Consider the following 26772-nt stretch of genomic DNA (forward strand, 5'->3'; position numbering starts at 1 on the left):
ATCACCCAAGGACATTTATCTAGACGAACAAACTTGGTGCGACCATTTCACTAAACTCTATTCTTACAATGAACAGGGGTTGCCCGTACATAATAAAGAGAGTAATCTAGAATTGAGCATTACACCACTACGTTTTAGTATGGAGGAAACTACCCAGGCACTACAAGCGATCAAAGTGGGTAAAGCCCCAGGACCGGACAAGATTCCTGGAGATTTACTCAAACATGATGTAGAAGTATGGGGGCCATACAATAATTTTCTATGTAATTCTATAGTGGCTGGAACACCAATCCCCGACAGTTGGAAAGGGGCAGAAATTGTAACGATTTTCAAAAAAGGGGATCGTTACGATCCGGGCAATTATCGCCCAATTAGTTTAATTGATCTTTTACAGAAGATTTTTGCCAGGCATATTTTAAATAAACTCATAGAATGGATGGAGGGGATGCAGATATTGTCTAAATTCCAGGCAGGGTTTAGACCAAAAACTAGTACTGTGGATCAGGTGTTCAGGTTCACGTGCATCTGCTGGAAGTACATTAATATAAGAAAGGGCAGTTTGTACGTGGCTTTTATAGACTTGAGAGCTGCCTTCGATCTCGTTCCACGGAATCTTCTGTGGACCACTTTAAGAGATATGGGGGTCCCCAGTGAGCTACTTAAAGAACTGATTAGATTACACACCGGAAATGATGCTAAAGTAAGATGGGGGAAAGGAGGTGAACTTTCAAAGCCCATTCCGGTGAATCGTGGCGTGCGTCAAGGCTGCGTGCTGGCGCCCACGCTCTTCTCACTATATGTTAACGATATACCTGTTTACCTAAGGGATTGTGACCATGACTCTCCGAAGCTAGGAGATGATACAATGAAATGAAAAATTGCATTTGTATAGCGCATAACTACCCTGAGGCCTCGCAGCGCTTATCCTCATCTCACAGTCTCTGAGTGGTCTTCAAATCTTCATCTCACAGTCTACGAGTGGTCTTCAAAACCTGGTGAATTCATTTTATGGTTACTGTGTAAAGAAGGGGTTAGAAATAAACTCATCTAAAACAAAATACATGTCCATAAATCCACAAAAGTCCTTTAGAAAGAATTTGGTTCTAAACGACCAAAAATTGGAATATGTGGGGAGTTTTAATTATTTAGGTATTATGTTGGATAGTAATCTCTCATGGAAGGGACATCTAGCAAAGAGTAAGCTATCTTTTAAGCAGAATTCGATGCCCATCCTAAAAGTGCACGGAACTAGTTATTCTAAAGCCATTACAGCGGCACTTGAAGTATTTAAGGCAAAGGCCCAAGCAGCGGCACTTTACGGTGCCGAGGTTTGGTGACACCGTTGTAAACGCAACTTTGAAATGGAGTAGAACCACTTTTTGCGTAGATTACTTAAACTACCAACCAGAACCCCCTTAGTTCCAATGCTTTTGGATCTGGATCTAAAAACCAAGCAGCTCTTAGACCCTTGCTGTATTGGATAAGATTGTGGACAACCCCGGAGTTGTGTAACTATAAAAGTGGTCTGATAGAAATTATCCAGATTGATGAATATAGGAAAATCACCTGGCTAAAACATATTTCCCTTTGGTGTACCAGGTTAGGGCTGTCCCATTTTTGGGATGAACCCCAGAATATGACACCAGTGTGTAAAAAGCTACTAAAGTCAACTTACTGGTCTAATGTCAATGACTAGCTACTCCATAGTTCATCTATTGGCATATTGACCCAGGAATTTATAATTATAAAAGATAATGCTGTATTCGAACCATTTATGGATGAAATAAGACCACCAATAGCAAAAACCTTATATTTGCAATTTAGATATGGGGTACTACAGACAAATGCTAAAACATGCAATTGGGGAGGTAAAAATGATAATGGCCTCTGTTCTCTTTGCTCGTTAAAGGCAAAGGAAGATGATGTCCATTTACTGTTTTTTTGTCCAGTATATAAATTGCCTAGATACTGCTGGATTAGACCCCTTTGTAAAAATATGGGTGTCAGATCATACAAAGAGGCAGAGCGCATCATTAAGTCTAACACCTCACAACTGGTTGTCTTTTGCATAAGTAGGTTTCTGTTTAATGTGCATCTCATCAGGAAACGGCTTGGATACAAGTTGTAATGTAATATTGGCGTCCATAGCCCTTTTCCTCCCAGTAATAACCATTGTAGAATACACTGAATTCATCCTTGTAAGACATATGGTTTTAGTGGTTTTAAAGGTTTTAAACTTGGTTTTTATTCTGGCTTTTTAATCATGGAGAAAACCTTTTTTACTTAGATTATTTGGATTTTTAACTTAGTATTGTGAATTTACCCCTTTCTGAATTAATTGTCACTTAGCCCACTTTTACCGACTGTCATCTATGTATGCAATACATTGTTGGTGTGGGCATTGCTAATAATTGTCTGTAAATGTCTTTTATGTTTGCAAATGCTTTTTCTTTCTTTGTCTCTGTACTCCTGCTTTTATGGCTATATTAGCCGAAATAAAGTTGAACTGACTTACTGACTGACTGTGAGTCATGGGGTCGGATTTTTGCTGCAGTGTATACGAGGTGCTTCAGCACTCCATCGATGGCTGTCATTCCCACGGTCATTAAGCGTGTTCAGGAGAAACCCGGACCTGAAGCAGCAGTTGAATTGGGGATGAGACTCGTTGGGTCGTTTGACGTAGTTTCCGATCTCATCCTTTCTAATGTCAAGGGAGATGCGGTGAACTTTCAAGTGTCTAATGTGATCCACTTCTGTTAATACCAGAGGTATGTGGCTGCCCATGTAAGCCTATGAGATCTTCTTTAGATATAAAACAATCTACTAGCAAGGGAGGGCGAAATATAGGTATATTTCAAACCTGTTTCCATTTAGCATTATAATATGCTTTCTCCCTTTGTATTTTATGGTGTAGTAACTATGCTGACAACCTTCTTGCTAATAGTATGTTTACTTGTACTTGCTAAGATGCTGCACCTGAGATCACGGCGTTAGAAATAAATATTTCAATCTTGCACGTGTTTCCATTACTCCCTGTTTTGGACTGGTATGAGAGTGTAACGAAAGAGTGTTCTTGTTTTACACAACTCCTGAGGTACCCTAAGTCGCATGTTCTGGGTTGTCTAATTATTGGTATTTTTGCTTTAGGACAAAGAGCCAATAAGACACTGATGCTAGTCTAGTAAGGGGATGTTGGGCCGTAAGGTGAGTTTTGGCACACCCTAATTCACTATGGTTCTACGTCTCTTGTGCACAGTTCTGTGTATTAGCGGAATCCCTGCAACAGAAGGAAGGACAATTCAGCAAAGCAGGGAAGAAGAAAGGGCAAAAACAGGGACAAGGAAAGGAAAGATTGAAAAAGTACTTGTGGTGACAGGAAGGGGGCAGAACAGCAAAAAGAAAAGGCCAGAAGGAAAAAAGAATTGATAAAGAAGAAGGAGGAGAAAGGTCGGAAATTGGCAGTCGAGAAGTGTAAAGGGAAGTGAAGGAATAGCGTGGAAATTCTTAAGAGGAGGCGGCGGACTTTGGAAAAGATGGAGGGAGACAGAGCAAGGCTGTAACCAACAGGAACCCCGAGGCGGGAGCTGGCAAGTATGGGGAAGACGAGGAAGAAGATTCGTGGACCAAAGAGCGGTGGATGCCACTGATGAGCGCCTTGCACCCTCCTACAAGCCCAGAGGGTTGTAGCTACCTGGGTAAGTCCAGTTACCATCAATAAACCTCTAATTGGTGAAATTGGGCTCACTTTACCTCTTCATTTACCAGGATATGGTGTATGGGCCATGTTATCTCACCTCACCCGCTTGGTGAAATGCTATGAGAAGGAAGTGATTTTTGTTTTCTTTTCTTTATTATCCTCCTCACAGCCTGACATTGGTGATGGGAAAATTGTTTTTCTAGCGCCAAGATGAGCCGGTAAATTAGAACTCAAGGGTCAATGATATACTTTAACAGAAAAGGAGGAAATTCATCGAAAGAATGACCTGGGTCAATTAGTTTACTTTTCTCTCTTTTGGTTTGATTTCCTTGTTCCTCATCACTAAATCACAGGTGAGTGTGTCAGTTTCCTTTTTTGAGCAGTGGGGTGACTGTCAAGTAGCAATTTCATCCTAATTGGTTTAGGGATATCTGTTGTCCAAACCTGTATCCTTCCTGGGTTCATGGATAAGAGAAAATAGAATATCCAGAAGGATTTTAGTTATAAAGAAGTCTAGCACAATACAGAGAACACTTACAACCTGGGTGATCTTTCAATTCTCCGAGGAGAGTGGGTGGCATAACTACAAATAACATAAAAAGAAAAGAAGAAAGAGTTTATGTACACATGCATTAGGAACAAGAAGAGGAAGAAAAGAGCTAAACAAGAAACTGCAGTTATACCATTTTTTTTTCTTTCTCTCAAGCCATAGTTTGTTAAACCTTACATGACAAGCCTCCTAAACATTATTTTCGGCCAATGCACCGCAATGTGGTGTCAGAGTGGGATTGGAGGAATTGAGGCTTTTGTCACAAAACTTGCTAATGGACAGGCATTTCATAAAGCTATCTGAGCACAGTCGGAACAGATAGATAATGTCTCTCAGAGCCAAGACAGCAATAGGGAAAGTTGCAGATGTCTTGGGTCAACAAAGAGGACACACAGCTTTACCCTCTAGTTTTACAAAAGTAAACTGGAAAAGAGGACTTGGATTTTCTTTTCTTCTATAACTTTGAAAGGATTGCAAACGCCACTGCTTGTCCTGCTGAAAGATGTAGACAATATTTGTTAACAGGAGAATTACAAATGGCATACCAAGCCGATTTGATTGCGATAGGTAAATAAGGGGCCTGGAGAACCTCCCAGAACTTTTTTTATGGGTTAAAGATTTAACAGATCAGTGGTTAAAAACAGATTCCGCCACCAAAGGGAGATATTGAAAAACTAGTCTTGAAACAATTTCGGAACTCTCTACTTATTCCTATACAAAGATGGGTGAAACAACTTAGTAAATTAACTCTGGAAACTGCAATGGAGATTGGACCCTAAAGAGTAGAGGAAGTAGACAAGAAGAGGTAGTTAAGGGAAAAGGGACAAACACTGAAGCAACGGAAAAATCTGTGGTGCCAAGAAAACTTGAAAGAATAACACTGATCAGTGGTAGAAGTAGTTCAACTGCCTCAGGTCCATAGTGTTATAATTGTGGGGTTTAGGGCCCCATAGCCCGGTTTTGTGCCCGAAACCCTAAACCAATAGACATTGGATTGATTATGCAAGTGATGAATGCAGGACAATTAGATAAGACTCACTATTATTGTTCCCTTAAAGTCAATAGTTACACCGTGACTCCTTTCCCAGACAAAGCTTGTTGACAAACCGCCATGAGACCCTAAACTATTGCAAGGTGACCCCCACAGGTGTGAGGTGTGGTGAAGATTTAATGTGTACATGGAAACCAGAAAGAATATCAGATAGTAAAGGTAGAGATATAAACGACCATTGAAGATCGCACCCCTGTGGCAATAGGATTATTTCCTCTCTTACCAGAATCCTTAATATTGGGAACAGACTACTTCAAGTTAGAATCTTTAGTACAAGAAACATGGAAAGAAGGGAGATTGTGATCGGAAGAAGCACAATATGCTGGGGAGGGAAGAGTGGCCAGTACCTAAAGAGAGGAAGAGTAAAAGCAACAGAAGACAGGATAACTATAGAGGGGTATCCAGTAATGGGAAGTACAACACTACGGGAATCAGATAGGAGTTTCACGGCAGGGCAAAGGCAGAAACCCTTTCTTCAGGAAGCATGGGCTAAAGCAACAGAGAGAAACCTGAATGAGGTAGGTCTACAATTCTTTAAGCAACATGGGCTATTGTATAGGAAGAGAAGGAGAACTCAACTTGTTCATCCCTGAACTTCTTTGTGAAAAAGTTATATATTTAGCCTATACTCACTTGTTGGGAGGGCATTTTGGCAGAGATGAGACTGAAAAAGCCGATTTTTACTAGACAGGATTATTTAGCAACATAAAGAAATATTGTAAAGAATATGACTTTTGTCAGAAGAACAGTGCCCACAACCTCCAAAAGCACCTTTACACCCCTTGCCGATTATTGACAAGTTCCTCCTAAGAGAAGGGATGGCGCTAATTGCAAACCTAATAGCCTCAGAAAGGGGATATTGATTTGCGTTGGTAATAGATGATTATGCCACCCTATATCTGGAGGCTGTGACCTTATGACAACCTAATGCTTCCCAGATAGCAAATGCTGTGGGTGAAAATATTCTTGAGGTGAGGTTCCTAAAATATTTTTTATTAATTTAATTTTTACCAAATTGATGGCTCAAATTTGTAATTAATTGGGTATAAAACAAATTAGAACAGGAGCATATCACCCTCATGTACAAGGCCTTGTGAAAAGATATATTTTCTTCCTGAAAATTACACTAACAAAGTTGTTTGGAATGGAAGTGAGATAGTGGGAGCAGATGTTTTCTTTAGCTCTGTTTGATATTCGATGTAAATAACAGAGAAGTACAGGACACTCTCCATTTGAGATGTTGCTTAAGAGAGAACCCGGAACCTTGCTAGACATGGCAAAGGAGGTCTGAGCGAATGAATCAGATGAGACTAAACCCACACAGGAGTATGTAGGACAGTTGAAAACACAGATAAAAGAAATAAGAGAAATTGTATGACAAAATCTAGAAAAACATCAACAGATGCAAAAAGATCAATAAGATAAGAAGGCAAAGTTGAGAGTATTCCAGTCTGGTAAATATGTATTACTTTTATTTCCCACTTCTGAGAATAAACTGTTAAGCGAATGGCAAGGGCCTTATAAGATAATAGAGAAGTTCACCCCTGTTGCGTATAAACTGGAAGTCAATAAAACAGAAAAAGAAACGTAGATGTTTCATGTTAATTTTTTTTAACAATGGGGGGTTCTGATGCCAGTGTTAATGGCAGAGTGTTTTGAAACAAAAATACAAGAAACATGGTTGTATAAACCAAAGTTTAGATCCTTCCAAACAGGGATTATATATAAGCCTAAAGGCAGACGTACAACCGTTTTTTGCTATTGCAAATGGAAATTTGGCCTATTTGCGATTGCAAAATAGGTCAGTCCCACGTACAATCCATATTTTGCGACTCACTAACCTATTAGCAACTCGCAAAGTATGGTTTGCGACTCGCTATTAGGAAGGGATGTGCCAAGGGCATCCCTTCCTAATAGCTATCCATCACTTATGTATGATTGTTTTGCGACCGCCATTGCAGTCGCAAAACACTCACAGTTTACCACCTTCTCAAAAGGGTGGTAAGCCACTGACCACTGCTTTGGCCCTCCAAACTTGTGTCGGGCTTCTTGCACCAGGGAAGTAAAATCTGGATAGAATGAGATGTTGGAGCCCTGCCATGTTAACTTCCCCCCTTCCCTGGCAAGCTGAAGGATCATGTCTCATCCTTGAAATTTTGCTATCGAGCCATGATCAGTCTTGGCGGTAGACCCAGATTAGGTCGGGGACCGAGTGTCCTGTGGGCTGTTCTACAGTGAATGTGCTTGTGAAATGATCTGCCCCAAACAGTTCTGTTAGTAGTCGTTCCACGAATTGGACCAGTCTTCCTGCATTGGTTGATTCGGGGATACCCATGATGCGCACGTTGTTGCTTCGGCTTCTCGTTTCCAAGTCCTCATTCTTTGCAGCTACCATCTTTAAAATACGTTCCTGATGTTCTTCCCGCTTGGCAGTTTGCGCTGCCCCGTCTTCCAGGTCCGATGTGCGACCCTCCACAGTGTCCAACCGGGCATCATGGCGATCGATCTTCTCTCGCATCCCATTGAGGCGCTGATCTAGTGAGTCGAATCTGGTGTCTAGCGCTTTAAATCCAGGGCGCAATTCTAACACAAGGTAGAGTTGTCTGGGGATACGGCGCCAGCAGTAGTTTTAGCAGCCATCGGCATGGGTTGCCAGTCGTTCATTTTTGTAAAAGCTCCTAACTACAGTAGTTTCTGTTTAGGTTCTTTTCACACCATCCCCACCATCGCCGAGTGTTTCTGTCAGTTCAACTGCGCAGTGTGGAGTTTACTTTGAAGCGTGATACTGTTCCAGTTTCCAGATGTCCCCCACAGAAGGTTGAACAAAAAGTAAGAGGAGAGTGCCTTCCAGCGGTTGGCTATTGTTGCCCAGGGATCAGTGTATAGGTGCTGGTAGCTTGGTTCTCACCAATTGGTCTCTGGTAATTCTACAAACTAGTCTGTTACAGAGTGTGCTCCACCTTCTCTCCAGATATATCAGCGGGCCCTCACGTACTGCACAAGAGCTTAGGGGGTACTTGCCAACTCGTTATGCCAATGCGCCCCAGTTACATGTGTGTACGTTGTGCTCAGGAAGGGCACCTCCACAAATGCTGTGACTCAGGATGGTATGTCCCTCACTGCTGTAGGGGTAATTGCCTGCACCGGCCTGTCCTGAGTATTGCAGGCGGTTCCCAGGTAATCTCTGTTCCCAACACTATGCGACAAGAAGCAGGAGGCTCCAGAGCCCGTCCTTTGCCCTCCCCGCTCTGATGATAGAGCACCTGTGCAGTCAAGAGGGCATGGCGCAGGGCCCTGAATCCCAGAAAGTGCAGTGATCGGCTTCAGGGCAATCACCACATGCGAGGTTCATGCGGGGCCCAGCGGGTTTCCACAAAACACTGTGCAATCGCTCTAGCGGCAGCTGTCCCCCCAGGGCCCTGCACACACTCACTATGCCCTTCTCAACGAGTCCGGTCAGTTTCATGTTTCGCTCGGGACGTCTCCAACGCAGTCAGGGCCCGGGCCACGATGATATCTCAGGCTTCGGCAGCGCAGTCGGGTGAAGATCACCCCCAAAGCTGATCAAGGATTGCACTGTTCAGTCGTTTTGGGGCCACATCCAGTTACAGGGCTAATCCAGCGAAGTTGTATTTGCTCTCGGCCCGGCAGGCATTGAGCTGATTATCTGCCGGCACCATGTTGTACATCAGGTCCCGCAATTTAAAGGGACCAATAGCAAGTTTATTTGTCCAATTTACTCAGTGGTTTTTGGCTCCATCGCTGCCGCCGGTAGCAGAATTTATGTTTTGAAATGGTGTTTATTTTGATTAAATTGCCTTTTTGTGCTGCAGTGGGCAGAGTCTTCATGGAGCTTCAGCTCCAAGCGGCCATTGCGGTCGCTGAGTTGGCAATGCCCCCCCCCAACCAGTGCTACCCTTTTGTGAGGCATTATAAGATGTTTTACTGGGGGCATGGGCTGAACCTGATTATGTGTCGCCTGTCGACAGTACTATTGCCCACAAGCACCGCCTTGCCCCGATGATCCTGCTTGTCTTCTTGGTCCACCGACACACCACAGTTTTGTGGTTCAGGTCGCTACAGCTTCCCACATTGTGGATAGTCTTCCTCATACTCCGATTGACAAAGATTCCTGAAAGCAAGTCTCTTGTGGTAAACATATGCTCTCTTCCACCAGTGCTGTGTTACGTTTCATTAATGCACCTTCATACTTGGACGTTTTTCTCATGTCTTATGGGATTCCTGGAAGCTGTCTTGCCATTGTTTCCAGAGTCTAATAGGGGCGAACAGAGTCAGTTGATTTTAGATGTGCAACAGATGGCAAGGTTATTCATTAGGTGTGGAATGGACACCACTGATTCAATTGGGCGACCCATGGCAACTTCTGTGGCATTACCCCGGCAAACTTGGTTTAGTTCAACTGGGTTTTCAGACGCAGTCCAGTCAGCTTTAATTGACATGCCGTTTGATGGCATTCATCTGTTTGGTGCCCATGCAGATGCCGCTTTGTGTAGGTTTAGGGACAGCCTGGGTGGCTTAGACCCTTAGCCCTTTTCACTCCTTTCAACTTTTACTGTATTGTAAGGGAGATTTTACCTTGGCAGAAGGCTCCTCTTGGTTTGTAATTTGGTTCAAAACTGCATTATGGTATGCTTATTGCAGTGTAACGTCACCAGATGTGGTCTTCCTGCCTTTGGAGGCCTTATTTCTTATGGTATTTTTGCTGTTGATGGCAGATTGTTTTTCTTTGAGGCAATACATGGTTTTTTTTGCTACCCGTCGGCAGATTTCTTGGTTATCTCTGCTGAGGAGATTGTCACTCAAGAGGTTTGGATCTATGGTTACTTTCTCGTTGAAACTGATCACCTGTGTTACCTGCTTATAGAAGCATTTGCTGTAGGATTATTGCATTTTATTTTCACTAAGTGTGGGTCTCTGTTGGTACACGACCTGACCACTTATTTCATTGGAGCTTCTATTTCAGGATCACAGTTGTCTTTCGATAACTTATTGCCTTATTTCAGACAGTTGTATCTCTTTGACGAGATGGTACACAGTTTTTAGTTCCCTCCATTTGGAGTGGTCCTTCCCTTTGCTTGTTTCAGGGGTATATTCTTCAATCATTGGAGATTACAACATATTTATTTTTGTTACCTTCTATTGTATGGCATCAAGGTATTTTAATTCCTGGTGTATCTATCTATGTGGATATTGGGTGTCTCTTACACCTAAGTTGTCTGTGTTTCATTTTGATGGTTTCTTTTACAAGAAACATCTTTTCTAGTGTTCTTCTATTGCGAGCATGTTACACTTACCACTTTTAAGTTTTAAAGGTTAGGTTGGGAAGTGCTGACAATTACCGTTTTTTGAGGTGGCAGGTTTTTTCCCTTCCTTAAGCCATTAGTAGGGTGAAGGATGAATTATTTTCAGTCCCTCCTTCAGTGTTCTGTTATGTCCTGTTGTGGAGCTCCAAATCCTTTCTATATAGGAGTGTGCTTTTCTGTTATATACAGGCAGGTTTTCTGGTTGTACATTTTGCTGTCTCTGGCTAGTAGACAATGACTGTCATCTTCACTGGTCTTTATATATATGGGGGCCCTATATTGATATTTACATCCTTTGGGCAATGAATATGTAGATTTCTATAGATGTTTTATATTTATGTGGATCACATTTATGGTGGTTGTATATCGATATATTCTCTACCTTTCTGTTGGGAGACAGTTGGTATTGGATTTTAGATACGTCTTTTCTAGCTTGCAGCGTGTATATATATATATATATATATCGCTCCAAAGCCGTGATTTTCCAACTTACACGGCAGAAACGGACACAGACCCGACTTGTTGCTGCAGCAGACAAAGATTTATTAGATCATGGTCTTACAAGCAAACATTCACCCGACGCGTTTCAGTGCCAAGGCACCTTAGTCATGAGTGTTGAATTCAATGCTGCATAGGCTTTTTAAATGACACGTGACAGAAAGTGAAAGTGAAAAAAGACTCAGCAACTTGCTGATACAAACTATCTACGTGAAACTGAAATGATAGAACACGCAAAAAATAAAAATAAAAATGTGTGAACATACAAGAACCATATTGTCATTATGCTTACTGTTATTTACAATTATGTCGAACAGATCATAAGTCAAATTAACATATGAATGGAAACCAAAAGACCTTCGTGCTAAATTGTCAAAGGTTAGACTGTGGTTTGAACTTGGAATACCAATACATCAAAAAATGCCCAGTTGCTTCATGTCACTTGTGTGAGAGAATCACGAAAACATAGATCATAGCCCAAGTGGGCAAATAGCACAGTCCAATGCCTCTCTCAATACATAAATTGAACGGCAGTTCATAAATATTGCCCAAGTGGGCTTATGCACGAAAGTTCCTCTAAGGCCACAGTGGGACTAAAGTAGGTGCAGATTATGATACGTTCTGTACATGTCTTCAGCATAGAGCGGTTCACATCTAAAACAAAAATAATAACAACGTGTCATCTCTCAATACAAGATTCATCAAAAATAAATACAGCTAAATACATAAATATAAAAACATTTGCTCTGCGGTTCTAATTGCTGTTCTGGTATAACTACGGAAGGGAAGTAAATTTCGAACGCAGAATATAAGGATGCTACCCCAGATGAACTGCTAGTTCCTCATCATGGTTATGACCAAGCGGGGTAAGCGTCCTATACTGTATAATCAGCTTGGACTCCAGCCTACGTAATTCTCTCAATCTGTTTCCTCCTCTCACATCTGCCTTAACCATGATGAGGAACTAGCAGTTCATCTGGGGTAGCATCCTTATATTCTGCGTTCGAAATTTACTTCCCTTCCGTAGTTATACCAGAACAGCAATTAGAACCGCAGAGCAAATGTTTTTATATTTATGTATTTAGCTGTATTTATTTTTGATGAATCTTGTATTGAGAGATGACACATTGTTATTATTTTTGTTTTAGATGTGAACCGCTCTATGCTGAAGACATGTACAGAACGTATCATAATCTGCACCTACTTTAGTCCCACTGTGGCCTTAGAGGAACTTTCGTGCATAAGCCCACTTGGGCAATATTTATGAACTGCCGTTCAATTTATGTATTGAGAGAGGCATTGGACTGTGCTATTTGCCCACTTGGGCTATGATCTATGTTTTCGTGATTCTCTCACACAAGTGACATGAAGCAACTGGGCATTTTTTGATGTATTGGTATTCCAAGTTCAAACCACAGTCTAACCTTTGACAATTTAGCACGAAGGTCTTTTGGTTTCCATTCATATGTTAATTTGACTTATGATCTGTTCGACATAATTGTAAATAACAGTAAGCATAATGACAATATGGTTCTTGTATGTTCACACATTTTTATTTTTATTTTTTGCGTGTTCTATCGTTTCAGTTTCACGTAGATAGTTTGTATCAGCAAGTTGCTGAGTCTTTTTTCACTTTCACTTTCTGTCACGTGTCATTTAAAAAGCCTATGCAGCATTGAATTCAACACTCATGACTAAGGTGCCTTGGCACTGAAACGCGTCGGGTGAATGTTTGCTTGTAAGACCATGATCTAATAAATCTTTGTCTGCTGCAGCAACAAGTCGGGTCTGTGTCCGTTTCTGCCGTGTAAGTTGGAAAATCACGGCTTTGGAGCGTTATGGAGAGGCTGCCTGCCTCGTAACGGACCGCTTTCGTGAAAGCGGCTGGGAAGGGGCGCTGCGAGCGTTGCTCGCGTTGGTGATTTGGACTATATATATATATATATATATATATATATATACTAGCAGCCCGTCCCGACGTTGTCTGGGTATGAATTGCTGCCGGCCAGTAGTATATCGTTTTGTAGGATTTCGTTTTCATAGCATTTCTTATCTGTGACAGGCCTGTGAAACGCTCCGATTCACAGTGCACTGCTGATGCACTTAAGAGTGCACGTTCAGTAGTGTGTGAACTCGAGTTTCTCTACTTTATTTTTCCTTGCAATATTATATAGCGCGAACTCGACAACATGGCATGAGCACAATTTACATTACAGAAGAACACATTCATTTGTGGTAGGCACGGGGAGACAAAGCGATTTGCTTGGAATCACAGGATGTTGAGCTGTTGGCGAGATTCGAACGTAGCTCCCCAGCTCTAAAGTTCGCAATTCTAGAACTTGTGGCGGGAGGTGTGTCTAAAAGTGTATGTTGGTGCTGGCCATCAATGAGAGAGACCTGTGCATTTTTCAAATGGATGGTGAAAAAATATGAGTATGTTGCTGGAGATGTGGGCCGCCGTGACACTAATGTACTTACCGGGGGAGGGTAAACACCCATTATTCAGCAACTTTCTTTCCGCATACCATCACTCCGCATACTTTCATTACAAAAGTACCATGACTCCGCAATGCCATTATAACGCATGGCATTACATTTTATATGCTTTTACCATGCATACTTTTACAACAAAATTCGTCGTAAATGCATGAATGGTAAAAGCATGTTTTTTTTAATGTTTGGATAAGGTAAGTATGAGTATAGGGGTATATGTTTTGGGGTACTGAGGTATATGTTTTGGGCTGTTTGGGTATTTTAAGGGTTCAGATGTAGTTTTGGGTTATGGGGTACAGGGGTAGTTTTAGGGTTTAGGGATATGTAGGGTTTTGGGTACAGGGGTATTTTTAGGGTTCAGGGCTAGGTTTGGGTTTTGGGGTATAGGGGTATTTTTAGGGTTCAGGGGTAGGTTTGGGTTTTGGGGTATAGGGTTATTTTTAGGGTTCAGGGCTAGGTTTGGGTTTTGGGGTACAGGGGTATTGGGATATTTTAGGGTTCAGGGGTAGGTTTGGGTTTTGGGGTACAGTGGTATTTTTAGGGTCAGGGGTAGGTTTGGGTTTTGAGGTACAGGGGTATTTATAGGGTTCAGGGGTAGGTTTGGGTTTTGGGGTACAGGGGTATTTGTAGGGTTTAGGGATAGGTTTGCGTTTTGGGGTACAGCGTATATTTTTAGGGTTAAGATGGGTTAGTGTTTAAGGGTGTTGGGGTATTTTAAGGAGTAAGGGTGGTTTATGATTATGGGGTGCAGGGGTATTCTAAGGGAGCAGGGTGTACACCCGGAGCTGGAATGTACATAACCTGGGAAGAAAAAACAATGAAATATTGGACACAACGCTCGCTTTTATTTCCGCAATCCCGCACCCCGCACACGCCCACACCCCCTGCACACACCCACAGCACACGATATGAGACATGGCATGAAGGGCGGAACGTACCACACGCCCTCAGCGTTTGTCACGCCCCCAGCACATCCCCACAGCACAACGCAGACATGCCCACAAGGGGCTACTTTTCTGGCGCGGTTCTTTTACCGTTTAAATGTATATGGTGGGCGTCTGCATAGCTTATGTCCTTCTGCTGCAACTGCCCTTTCCAACGCTGTATTGGGTGTTGTGATTGGTGCTGTGGTTCCTGAGATTACCTGCCTCAAAGGTTTGGGCTCTCTCTTTATTATATTAGTATGGATAGATACAATTGATTTTACAAGCACAGCGCAAGCGTTATGCAGGAATAAACTAAAAAGTGCAGACAATCAGGGGCGGCTGGTGACATTTGAAAGTGGTGCGGCTTAAACTAATTTGCATATTGCACCGCAGCGAGCGAGCCCGAACCACCTTGCATCCATCCATACATCATTCATGCATCCACCCATCCATCCACCCACCCACCCATCCTGCATCCATACATCATTCATTCATGCATCCACCCATCCATCCATCATGCATCCACCCATCATGCATGCATCCATACATACATCATTCATGCATCCATCCACCCACCCATCCTGCATCCATACATCATTCATTCATGCATCCACCCATCCACCCACCCACCCATCCTGCATCCATACATCATTCATTCATGCATCCACCCATCCATCCATCATGCATCCACCCAATATGCATGCATTCATGCATCAATCCATACATCATTCATGCATCCACCCATCCATCCACCCATCCTGCATCCATACATCATTCATTCATGCATCCACCCATCCTTCCACCCACCCACCCATCCTGCATCAATACATCATTTATTCATGCATCCACCCATTATGCATCCACCCATCATGCATGCATCTATGCATCCATCCATACATCATTCATGCATCCACCCATCCATCCACCCACCATCCTGCATCCATACATCATTCATTCATGCATCCACCCATCCACCCATCATGCATGCATCCATGCATCCATCCTTACATCATTCATGCATCCACCCATCCATCCACCCACCCATCCTGCATCCATACATCATTCATTCATGCATCCACCCTTCCATCCACCCACCCACCCATCCTGCATCCATACATCATTTATTCATGCATCCACCCATCCATCCATCATGCATCCACCCATCATGCATGCATCCATGCATCCATCCATACATCATTCATGCATCCACCCATCCATCCACCCACCCATCCTGCATCCATACATCATTTATTCATGCATCCACCCACCCATCCATCATGCATCCACCCATCATACATGCATCCATGCATCCATCCATACATCATTCATGCATCCACCCATCCATCCACCCACCCATCCTGCATCCATACATCATTCATTCATGCATCCACCCATCCATCCATCATGCATCCACCCATCATGCATGCATCCATCCATACATCATTCATGCATCCACCCATCCATCTTGCATCCATACATCATTCATTCATGCATCCACCCATCCATCCATCCACCCACCCACCCATCCTGTATCCATACATCATTCATTTATGCATCCACCCATCCATCATGCATCCACCCACCATGCATGCATCCATCCATACATCATTCATGCATCCACCCATCCATCCACCCACCCATCCTGCATCCATACATCATTCATTCATGCATCCATCCACCCATCCATCCACCCACCCATCCATCCTGCATCCATCATTCATCCATCCATCCAACCATCATGCATGCATCCATCCATGCACCCATCCACCCAACAATCATGAATGCACCCACCCTGCATCCATCATTCATGTATTTTTATGACCATATAACTTGCACACAGCTTAGCGCCACAGTCTCATAAACTTGGGCTTCTGGTCGCAGTGGTGTCTGCAACCCTCGCCAGGGGGTGTGTAAAAACGCCTGTTGCAATCTCACTGTAATGCTGACAAACCTTAGCATGTGCAGACAATTTATAATGCCACATTTCCCGTAAACTGGGGCCTCTGGTTGCAGTGATGCCAGTGTCTTCACGCACTGATTAAACGCCTTATTGATCACTGTAAAGCAGCGCTTTGGCAGAGACCTGACAAAACCTCAGCACCTAAATTGTCTGCGATGCAGAATTCCATTTTTTATAAATGTGATTTTATAACAGGAAAGACATTTATTGCGCGTGGTGTTAAAGTGGAAACAGCAACAAATATGAAATGACTTCACCCGATGAATATCACAAACCACTGATTCTCTCTCCCTCCCACCCTCCCTCCCCCGCCTGCTGTGTCCATGTTCCGTTATCAGGTGTTTTTATCAACTATCTCTGCCTCTTGTGAGTCTCCGTAGCTCCGGGGGGAGGAGGGTTAATCCGGGCCTCAGTCCCTGTATTCCTGCGCACTTTTACCGATTCCGAGTAACCACAGGCCTTTTTTATTTACTTTTCCGAGTTGTCGAGGAGCCTTCTTTTTCCCTGTTTATTCATTTATTGGTAGCCCGTCCCGACGTTGTCCGGGAGCAAAAGGCTGCTTCTGGGCCCCCGGCCGCCCCGACGTTAAGGCTGCTTCAGGGCCCCCTGCAATACTGACACCCGTCACAAATTGTCTGCTCCTTTCTGCACTCCAGGAAGTCCCTTACCTCGCGCCGTCTTTACTTTTTCTCCCCACGGCTCCACTCCTCACGCGGCTGATGATGTCAGCACGTTTGTGCACACGGCCGGCGCTACTTCCAAGGGACTATTTTTTTAGTAAGGCATATTTTTTAAAGAACGTATATTTTTGGGGGTTATATAGCCTATGTCACTCTGCAGACCCTGCCAATTCCAATGATGTATTGGGTGTTTGAATTGGCGCTGTGGTTCCCGAGTTTACCCGCCTCAAAGGTTACCAGTTCTTACTTTATAATAGTAGTATAGATATATATATATATATATATATATATATATATATATATGGGCGTTATGGCGTCCTTGGTTGTTTCGATATATATGTATTTATATTTTCCTCTACTCGCTCTCAGCTTCCACTCGATCGGTCAGGAAAAATGAGCATGGACCCAAATAAATTGTGCAATAATTCATTTATTGCCAGTTCTGCCAAGATGCCAAGACGCGTTTCGGGCGATCCCTCCCTTGATTACATGACACCTCTTTGACATTTTCCTTTGCTTTTTAAAGTGCAAGTGCAATTGACAATCCCATGGACATGGAAAGCATACTACTTTCTTACATATCGTTAGGCCCCTTAATAAAAACATAAATGTTGTAAAGTGCACCATAAATACCTAATTCAGACAAAATTCATAGATAAATGTATGAATATATATATCTGTAAAATACATATTAATAACAGCTTCAAATGCCTGAACCTCGTCTTGATAGTAAACCCATGTCGAACTTGTGAAACTATATAAAGTGCATACCTATTTAGTGCAATAACAAAGTTACGTGTGAACCATAAAAAGAATGAAAGAACACTTAAACAGTTTCTGGTTCCCTCAAAGCAGCAACTATGACGTCATTTCAACAGGCCCCTTATGTAAACATATTAACAAGATCCGCTTCAAGAAGGATAGTTTTTTGTTGCATACTTATAGTCCCATATTATAAGTGGATAGTGTAAAAAAACATCAATCTTAAAGTGCATTAGTATTAAGGACAAATTTCATATATCTTCATGAATAATAAATTGTTTATCTCCCAGAAAATCGCATTAAATAAATAGAAGCATAAATTACACTTTCTAAATATGATCTCTAAAATCTAACCATAAATATCACATATACATAAATATCCTAAAATGCCTATTAAAATTACATGTTTTTAAGAGTAAGTTCTAATCGCTACTGGAGAGGTTATAAATTCCTTGTGCCAGAGTATCATAACTTTCATATTTTCCTGCATTTCACAGACACAGTCAACAAATATTTTCATAAAAACGTATTGAGATCTTCACTAGTGTTGAGGCCCCTAGGATATTTAGAATCGAATTGTAAAATGCCAGTTGTTTCCAACGGCCTTAATTTCGATTCCCTGTCCCCTGCTTTTTTTTGCGGAGCTACTGCCTCTATAACAAAATATTTCAAATGTTTTGGATCGCTATTATGGCTTATCTTAAAATGCCTTGCCACAAGATAGCTCTCATCATTGTTATTGATAGCACGTATATGTTGAAGGATTCTCTTGTGTGCTGCTAATTTGGTACTACCAATATATTTAAGATTGCAGCTACACGTTAACACATATAAAGCATATTCTGATGTGCAAGTGAGATATATGTATGCTGCTGTTCTTCCTTTTCCACCTCTGTGGGGTTACATGCTATGTGAGCCCCACAGTTCTCTCTGGCAGTCATCATTTTTAGGTCTCGCCTACGAAGTACGCATGGGCTGCATAGGAGACCTTTAGCTGTTGTTCTGCTCAAACTCGTGCTTGTGGTGGCATACACCTTGCGGAGAGCGCAGGGGCGCGCACAAGCACGAGTATGTGCTTCAAAAATGAGCAAACAGCTGCTGCTTCGCACGTGTGCACTCCCCCTCTGACATCCCTTCATTGCTTTCACCGGGCATTCATCCTGCCTTTCTGTTATGAGTGATTCTCCGGGTCGGCGGATTTTAGCTGAGGACCAGTAATAGCTGCCAGCGGGATCCCCATATTTTCCAGAACTCTCTACCTTTATTTCGCTCCCCACTCTCTTGTCACCACCCCCAGCCCTCTGTTTTGTCACTTCCTTTCTCCATCTCATGAATGAAATCTCATTCTCTCTCTAATTACTGCTTCTATCTATTGAAACCCCTCTCTCCCATTGCCCCACCCCTTTTCTCATCGCTGACTTATCTCACTGTCATCACTTACTTTTCTCATTGGTAACTGTCTTTTCTTCTGCTACCATCAATATTTCTCCCTCCTGTCACTCCTGTGTTTTGTTTCACTGACCCTCTGTTTACTATATCTTCTGCTCTTTCGTTCTCTTATCACTGCCCTGCTGCTCTCTCACATCTCTTTCCTCACTCTTAGCGCTGCCCTTAGTCTTGGTGCTACCCTCTCTTTTGGCACTACCCTCCCCCATCACCATTCCTGTGTCTTTGGTAGGGTTGCTACACTGCTGTATTTTTTACTAGCATGATCAGTATTTTATTGTCACGATCGGTACAAATATTAGGCTAATTACCCCCCCCAAAATTTTTCCCCTTATCAGTATATAATTCAAACAGTATATCTAGGAGGAAACCACTTTTGAAAAGTGTTTCCGAGGTGCCGCAGTGATTTATCACTGGTAATTAAATTGAACAAAAACAAAAAAGCCAAATTAAAATTTAACACCACCACGTCCACCACTGCCACGTCCACCACTGCCACGTCCACCACCACCATGACCACCACCACATCCACCACCACGTCCACCACCACGTCCACCACTACCACCACATCCACCACCACCACGTCCACCACCACATCCACCACCACCACCACGTCCACTACCACCACGTCCCCCACCACCACATCCACCACCACCACGTCCACCACGTCCACCACAACCATGTCCACCACCACCACGTCCACCACCACGTCCACCACCACCACGTCAACCACCACCACGTCAACCACCACCACAATGTTCACCACCACCACCACGTTCGGCACCACCACCACGTCCACCACCACGTCCACCACCACCACGTCCACCACAACCACCACGTCCACCACCACCACCAACTATGACAGGTAAAGTGTCACTGGAGGGCAGGGGTAATAGGAGTGTCAAGCCCGGCTGAACATGGGACATTTAAGGATGCATTGGGTGCAAGAAGACGGGAATAGGGGCTAGAAGTATTACACCATTCCCAAGATACATTTTGAAGAGGCACAATGTCACAGGGGCTCCTGTAAAAGCACTTGCAGCATCTCTACCTCACAGTGGCATACCTGCACGAGCCACTCACCCAAAACAAGCATTGGCATAGCCAATAGGTCTCAACTTTTGGACCTTATAAGTGTTTAGCCATGCACACTTGATGTTGTTGCACCAAGGATATTGTGCTGGATAACTAAACACTTATAAGGTCCCAAAGGCGAGATCTATTGGCTATGCCAATGCTTGTTATTCAAGGATATGTCTTGTTTTTAGAAGTCCTTGTTCTTATTTTTAATCTGTCATACATTTCCATGAATACTTCTTTATCCATGTTCCACTATACCCTGGTTTAGAAATCCCTTTGTTGTGTGGCGTTTTAGGCTCCGAGTGAATTTTCCCGATTCATGCCCTTATATAGGTACAATTCACATTACCCTTACATAGGCATAACAATCAACCCCTTATTTAGACATAGCCCATGCAGACCAAATACAGGCATGGCTGCTTCCACCCGTACCAAACGTCACAACGATTTCTTGGAAAATCGGCTTAAGCAGTTAGAGAACTTCCCCTTGCTCAAATATTGATTTGTCCAAGAACTCATGTACTTTGCAAAGAACAACTATTCCCTTGGGGTTCTTTCCTGACGTTATTATGCCCGACTTTACGTCAAACTATGGCATTCCTAGACACCATCAAGGTATAAATATACCTCCACTTGCTCTAGCAAGACATGGTGGTTCAGAGCAGTTCGACTATCTACTTGCCCGACGCAGCTCGCTACAGCAAGTGCCGAAGGAAGCCGACCCTCCAGCTGACACACTGATCAAGAGGCTGCCTTTCTCCTGCCGAGAATCCAGCTCCAGTGTTTCCAAGCTCCCCTTGCGGATGGTGTTGGGAAATCGAGTCCCGAGACAGAGATACCAGACCTCCTTCATTCTAAACTAAGGTATGGAGCTGATTAGAACCTAGAGAAATCTTGGATAGATTCTTGGCAAAGAAAACTAAAAGCTATGCTACACAATACTTACTTCTTTCCGCGTACTAGACGTAGGTTAGGTACATTGGGGTAGGCGTATTTTAGAAGCACCAGTTGAGTATTTTAGTCTATGTTATTTATGTATGTATTTTGATAAGGCTTAGAAACCATACAATGCTCTTACAGTATTATTTTATAATATTGTTCTCCCTGTACGCATTATACTTTGCAGTTTGCCTAACGATTGCAGCAGTTCACTTCTCTTGTATGAGAAAGAAGACTGTTCATTAAACCTTTTTATTGAAAACTCCTGTCTCTCTATTTCTTTGCAACTCTGTAGAGACGAAGCATGCACGATTGACTGAGTGAAATACTTATCTATTGTTTCCATGACTCTATATTTCTTATTCTTGGGAAACAAAGTTGTCATGTTTATGCGGTTGTCAGAAACTAATCCCTTCTTGTGAATTCAAGAAAGTTTCTAGTGACCTCTGAGCTAGCTGGCACTCACTATTAAGTTTAATATATTTGATAGAGGCCTAGTCGACCTCAGTCCTACGTCTAATCTATAGGATATATTATTCCAATGCGCAGAGCCTATTGGGAATATTGGAACTACACTACATGGTGCCCAACGTTTGGTAAGGCACCAATTTAACGCTAGATACTAAAGTAACTCAGTTGTGCTTTTCTCAGAGACCCCTTTTTCCCGTAAAATACTCCAATAGATGTCTGGAGTGGGTAAAAGGATAATATATCCACCATAACTGAGTAGGACGAAAATCCTATGTATTAGTTTTTGGTTTGTTCAACGTTGAAGGATTTAGTGTTCCAAAATATTGTGCACCTTATCTTTGTTTCCTTGAAACTGGTTCTGCAAACTTTCAATCAACAAAATGAATGACAACACCGAGAACGGTGGAGCTGTCCCCGATCCACACGTTGCAGCTTTTGACGTAACAGGTTTCCAAGAGACCGACGGGGATGCTATAATCATCCCGGAAAATTTAGGGAAAGCCATCACTATAAAAGTTATAAAAAATGACCTATCATCAAGAGGTGGTAGGGTAATTTTTGTGATAGAGGGACACGAATATCATCAAACAGGTATTTTATTCATGGATTATCTTCCCTGAAGTGAATCCAGTAACACATGTGTTTCACTTCTACAAAGAAGAGGAACCTCCGACGGAATACATTCCTTTCGAGGATGTTGAGAACCCACTAAAATACCAAGAGCATGCGTTCTGGTTTAAAAGCGCCCTAAATCACATAAATCACATTACCAGGCTCGGTCCACTAGGTAGACCAGGAGCAACATGGCTGGTATTATCTAGCTATACACCACATCCTGACATTGAGAAAATATCAGGTGCAGTTCAACTAAAACAACTAATCAAAATCCATAGACAATTGGTTCAATATGTACTTTAACAGTCCAACCTCCCATAAGGATTCCAAAACACACCCCTTACCAGGGGAACACAAATAAAATTACACCACAGACTATACAATCGGTCATTGGTAAATTACCCGCAAAACGGGAACAAATTCCATTGTGGATAGCTCAAAAAATTACTCAAATTAAGGCAGTATTTCCTGTTACTACCCCTCATGAGAAACACAGAATTCAGAAAATCTGTTTACCAATGGGGATCGTACCACACATGGAAGACTGTGACAATTGGGGTACAGTCTTTGCTGCAATCTACACCAAAACACATGGTTTTCTGTCTATGGCGGTAATACCAGACGTCCTGAAACAAATTCAAAATGAATACAGGACAGAGCCTGCTTTACATTTAGGTATGAAATTGCTGAAGGATTTCGAACAGGTCTCAACAATACTATTAGCTAATATTAAAGGTGAAGCAGCATCTGTGGCGATCCGCCAAAAGCTAAGAGAATTTGATGTAAATGAGCAACCTCAAGAACACGCCAGAATATTTGAAAAATCCTAGGAAGAACTAGGCAGAGACAGTTTGGGTGGTAAACCAGTGAAACCCCAACTGACTGAAAGTCCTGAAAAGGTCTTTATTAAAAACACTCTTACTCTTTCCAAAAAGAAGTGGGAGAACACTAAACAAACTTCAAAAGAGAAGCGTTCTCAATCCAGAGGTAGGTCTCTTCAAAAGGAGCCCTCTGAAAAGAGGTATAACCTCAGGAATATGGATAATTTGAGAAAATCTGATAGAAATCAAGATACTGATACACGTTCCTCTCGTACCTTTCAGACTTCGTCACAGAAATCCGAAAGAAGAGGACGGTCAGAACAAAAGGAAGAACGCGTGAAGTCCAAAGACGATCAACACGTTCCAAAAAATAAGAAAACTCAATTCACCAAAAAGAAGGTAGCAGGTCTGAAGATCAGACATGCCGAGGATCTTGAAGACACAACTCAAGAACGGGGAATGGGCTCAAATGATGTTGGACAGCGCAGCAGAAGTCACCACAGTTTGCAAGAACTTGAAGGATAATCTGGAGACAGTGGACTTGAATTAGTACATCCAAGTTGAAACTGCAGATACCAGAGTTAGTGTCCCACACAAGTTATATGAAGTAACACTCCGGATGGAGGGGGGCATAACAAGAAAAATAAGAGCACTCTTTTGGGAGAATCTCTCTCAGGGTTATGTCATTCTTCTAGCTGAACACGACTGGCCACCTGAATTTGTCAGGGAGTGCCCAAATGGTGAAGAAATAATTATGCCAGCCTTCTCCAACCATATTCCAATTCATAAAAAATATACCTATGCCAGGAAATGGGCAGTAACCCAGGCTCCTGCGTTATTTAAAAATCATGGAGGATGGGATGAGGATTCGCCTCGCCATAAAATCCAATTGAAAACTCAACCAACTGCGCGAAGGCAGTATCCAGTTAAGCAAGAAGCTAAAAAAACAGGTCAGGGAGATATTAGATCAACTTGAATACCAAGGGGTGATTGAAACATGCACCTCGTCAATGAATGTTTCCTGTCTCCAAACCAAACAATACATATTGTCTAGTCTTGGATTACAGACATTTAAACTCTTGTTGCAAAACATTTTCAGTACAAAATGCACACAGTGCAGCACTAATGAATAACATTGTGGGTAAAAAATATAAAACTACATTAGATATTTCTGACAGTTTCTTCTGTCAAAACATTGCACCAGAAAATAGGTATTTGACGGCTTTCTCAATTATGGGGACACAGCGTCATTTCTGTCATCTCCCCCAGGGATTAAAGAATAGTCCAGGGTTATTTTCCGCCAGAGTAACAGAGTTACTACAAGCCTATTATGATGAGGCATTATCCTATGTAGATGACATCTATCTAACAAACGATGAATTGGATAGGCACTCGAACAGAGTGAACACCATTATACTTGGCTTCGCCCCTGAAGGGTATAAATTAAATTTTAAGAAATCAAGAATTGCCCACCTCAACGTCCTTTTTCTAGGATACGAGTTATCAAGTGAAGGCAAAAGCCTGGCAGCAAACTTTCTAGAGAAATGTGCGCTGCTCCAACCTCCAAAAACGCTGAAAAACTTACAGTCGATTCTAGGTTTCCTAAATTTCGGAAGAACTTACATTCTAAATTACGCAGAAACATATAGAAATTTTGCGTTCAGTCTAAATTGACATGTTGGCAACAACACACTTACAAACACGCGTAAACATAGGCAACTTAGTGATCTGAATCATTCCAGGGAGATGCGGATTCACGTACTTAACCTTTAATGAAGGAGAAAAGGTACCAATAGCTTACAAATCACACTTGTACACACAAGCAGAAATGAAACTCACTTCTACAGAAAAAAATCTGACAGTGGTTCAAACTGCAGTAGCAAAAGAAAGAGCCCTGGCACAGGTAAAGCTCATAATGGTTGTTACACCTGTTCCTGCCTTAGAGGCAGTGACAAAAGCGAGCATTCCAAATGCAAAGGCTTTACATCCGAGATGGATACAATGGGTTAATTCTTTTGCTGCAACAGAAGTTGAATACATTTTTGACCCCTATTTGAAAACGCAAGAATTTTTGCAATACGAACAAGAATGTCCTCTGCCTACTGAAATTCTGCCTCTAGAAAAGTATGAATGTATAATTTATACTGACAGATCAGCACAGCCCGCAATTGGGGGTAAACAAGCTTATAGTGCTGATGCGCGATCGTTAAAGGTCGCTGACGAGATGGCAAATTCTGATGGTCACTAAAACACAATCTCTAGGAGATTGTACAGCTCAGTGAGCTGAACTACAAGCATTCAAGATGGCGCTAGAAAATACTAATCGCGAATTCTCCACACTCATAGTGTGCGATTCCTATTACTGCTTCCAATCTTACAATGAATACTTGCAGAACTGGGTTCAAAACGGGTTCAAAGATGCAAAAGGTGGCACAATAAAGCATAAATTGTTTTGGGAACATGTAGTTCAGTTACGACAAGAACTACAAAAGACTCACGTGATACATACACTGAGTCATCAACGTGACAGCGTTCACGTTGCAGGGAATTCATTGGCTGATGAAGCCACAAAGGCAGCTGTGCAAACGGCTTCCGTAGCTGCAATCACTCGTTCAAAAACGAAAACGAAAATAGACGGCGAAATAATGCAAGCAGTCAATGCTTCAAGCAAAGTCAGCTGTGCAGCGTTACCTCAACACTATCCACTCAAATACTCATACATAATTGATGCAAACTCCGTTCCTTTTGCTCAAATTCCTGGAGTGGGGATAGAGTAATTCCAAACAAGAAATGTAGAGTAGCTTTGATACACGAAGCACATTTGGGAGAGGGTCTGATACATCAGGGGATCTCTAATTCGATACTAGAAATAAAGAAGATGTACTGGTGGCCAGGGATGAATGGTCACATTCACACATTTTTAATTAACTGCCATAACTGCAACAGAGATCGCAGCAAAGAACGCCACCAGATACCTGACTACAGTGTAGCCAGCCCAGTACAGACACCATTGTTAGACAGCATTAGACTATCTACACGCAGACATCCCTATGGACGAGTGCGGTCCCACAACTATTAGGACAGATTCATTTGGATGTGGCCTGAGCGCTCGGCTGACGCCCGAACTGTTATAAAAGATTTGCGAGTCTTTATCGGTACATACGCAGTCGGCACACTACATTCTGACCAGGGTCTTGCGTTTAGCTCCAAAGCTTACAAGGAGGCCATGGCCAATCTGGGCATTGCATTGCGGTATTCTAGTCCATTCCATCCTGAGGGAAATTCGGTAGTGGATTGAAAAAAACGTGACATAAAGCAATTTATAACAGCTAGGGTATTAGGCTCGAGTGATGGGTGGGTCAAACATCTAATAAGTGTCTAACGTAGTCTTAACAATCTGCCAAGAAGTTCTCTAGGGGGAATCACTCCATATGAAATCCTTTTTGGAACTAGAATAAC

Source organism: Lissotriton helveticus, chromosome 9 (assembly GCF_964261635.1).
Source record: "Lissotriton helveticus chromosome 9, aLisHel1.1, whole genome shotgun sequence".
NCBI classification, from domain to species: Eukaryota; Metazoa; Chordata; class Amphibia; order Caudata; family Salamandridae; genus Lissotriton; species Lissotriton helveticus.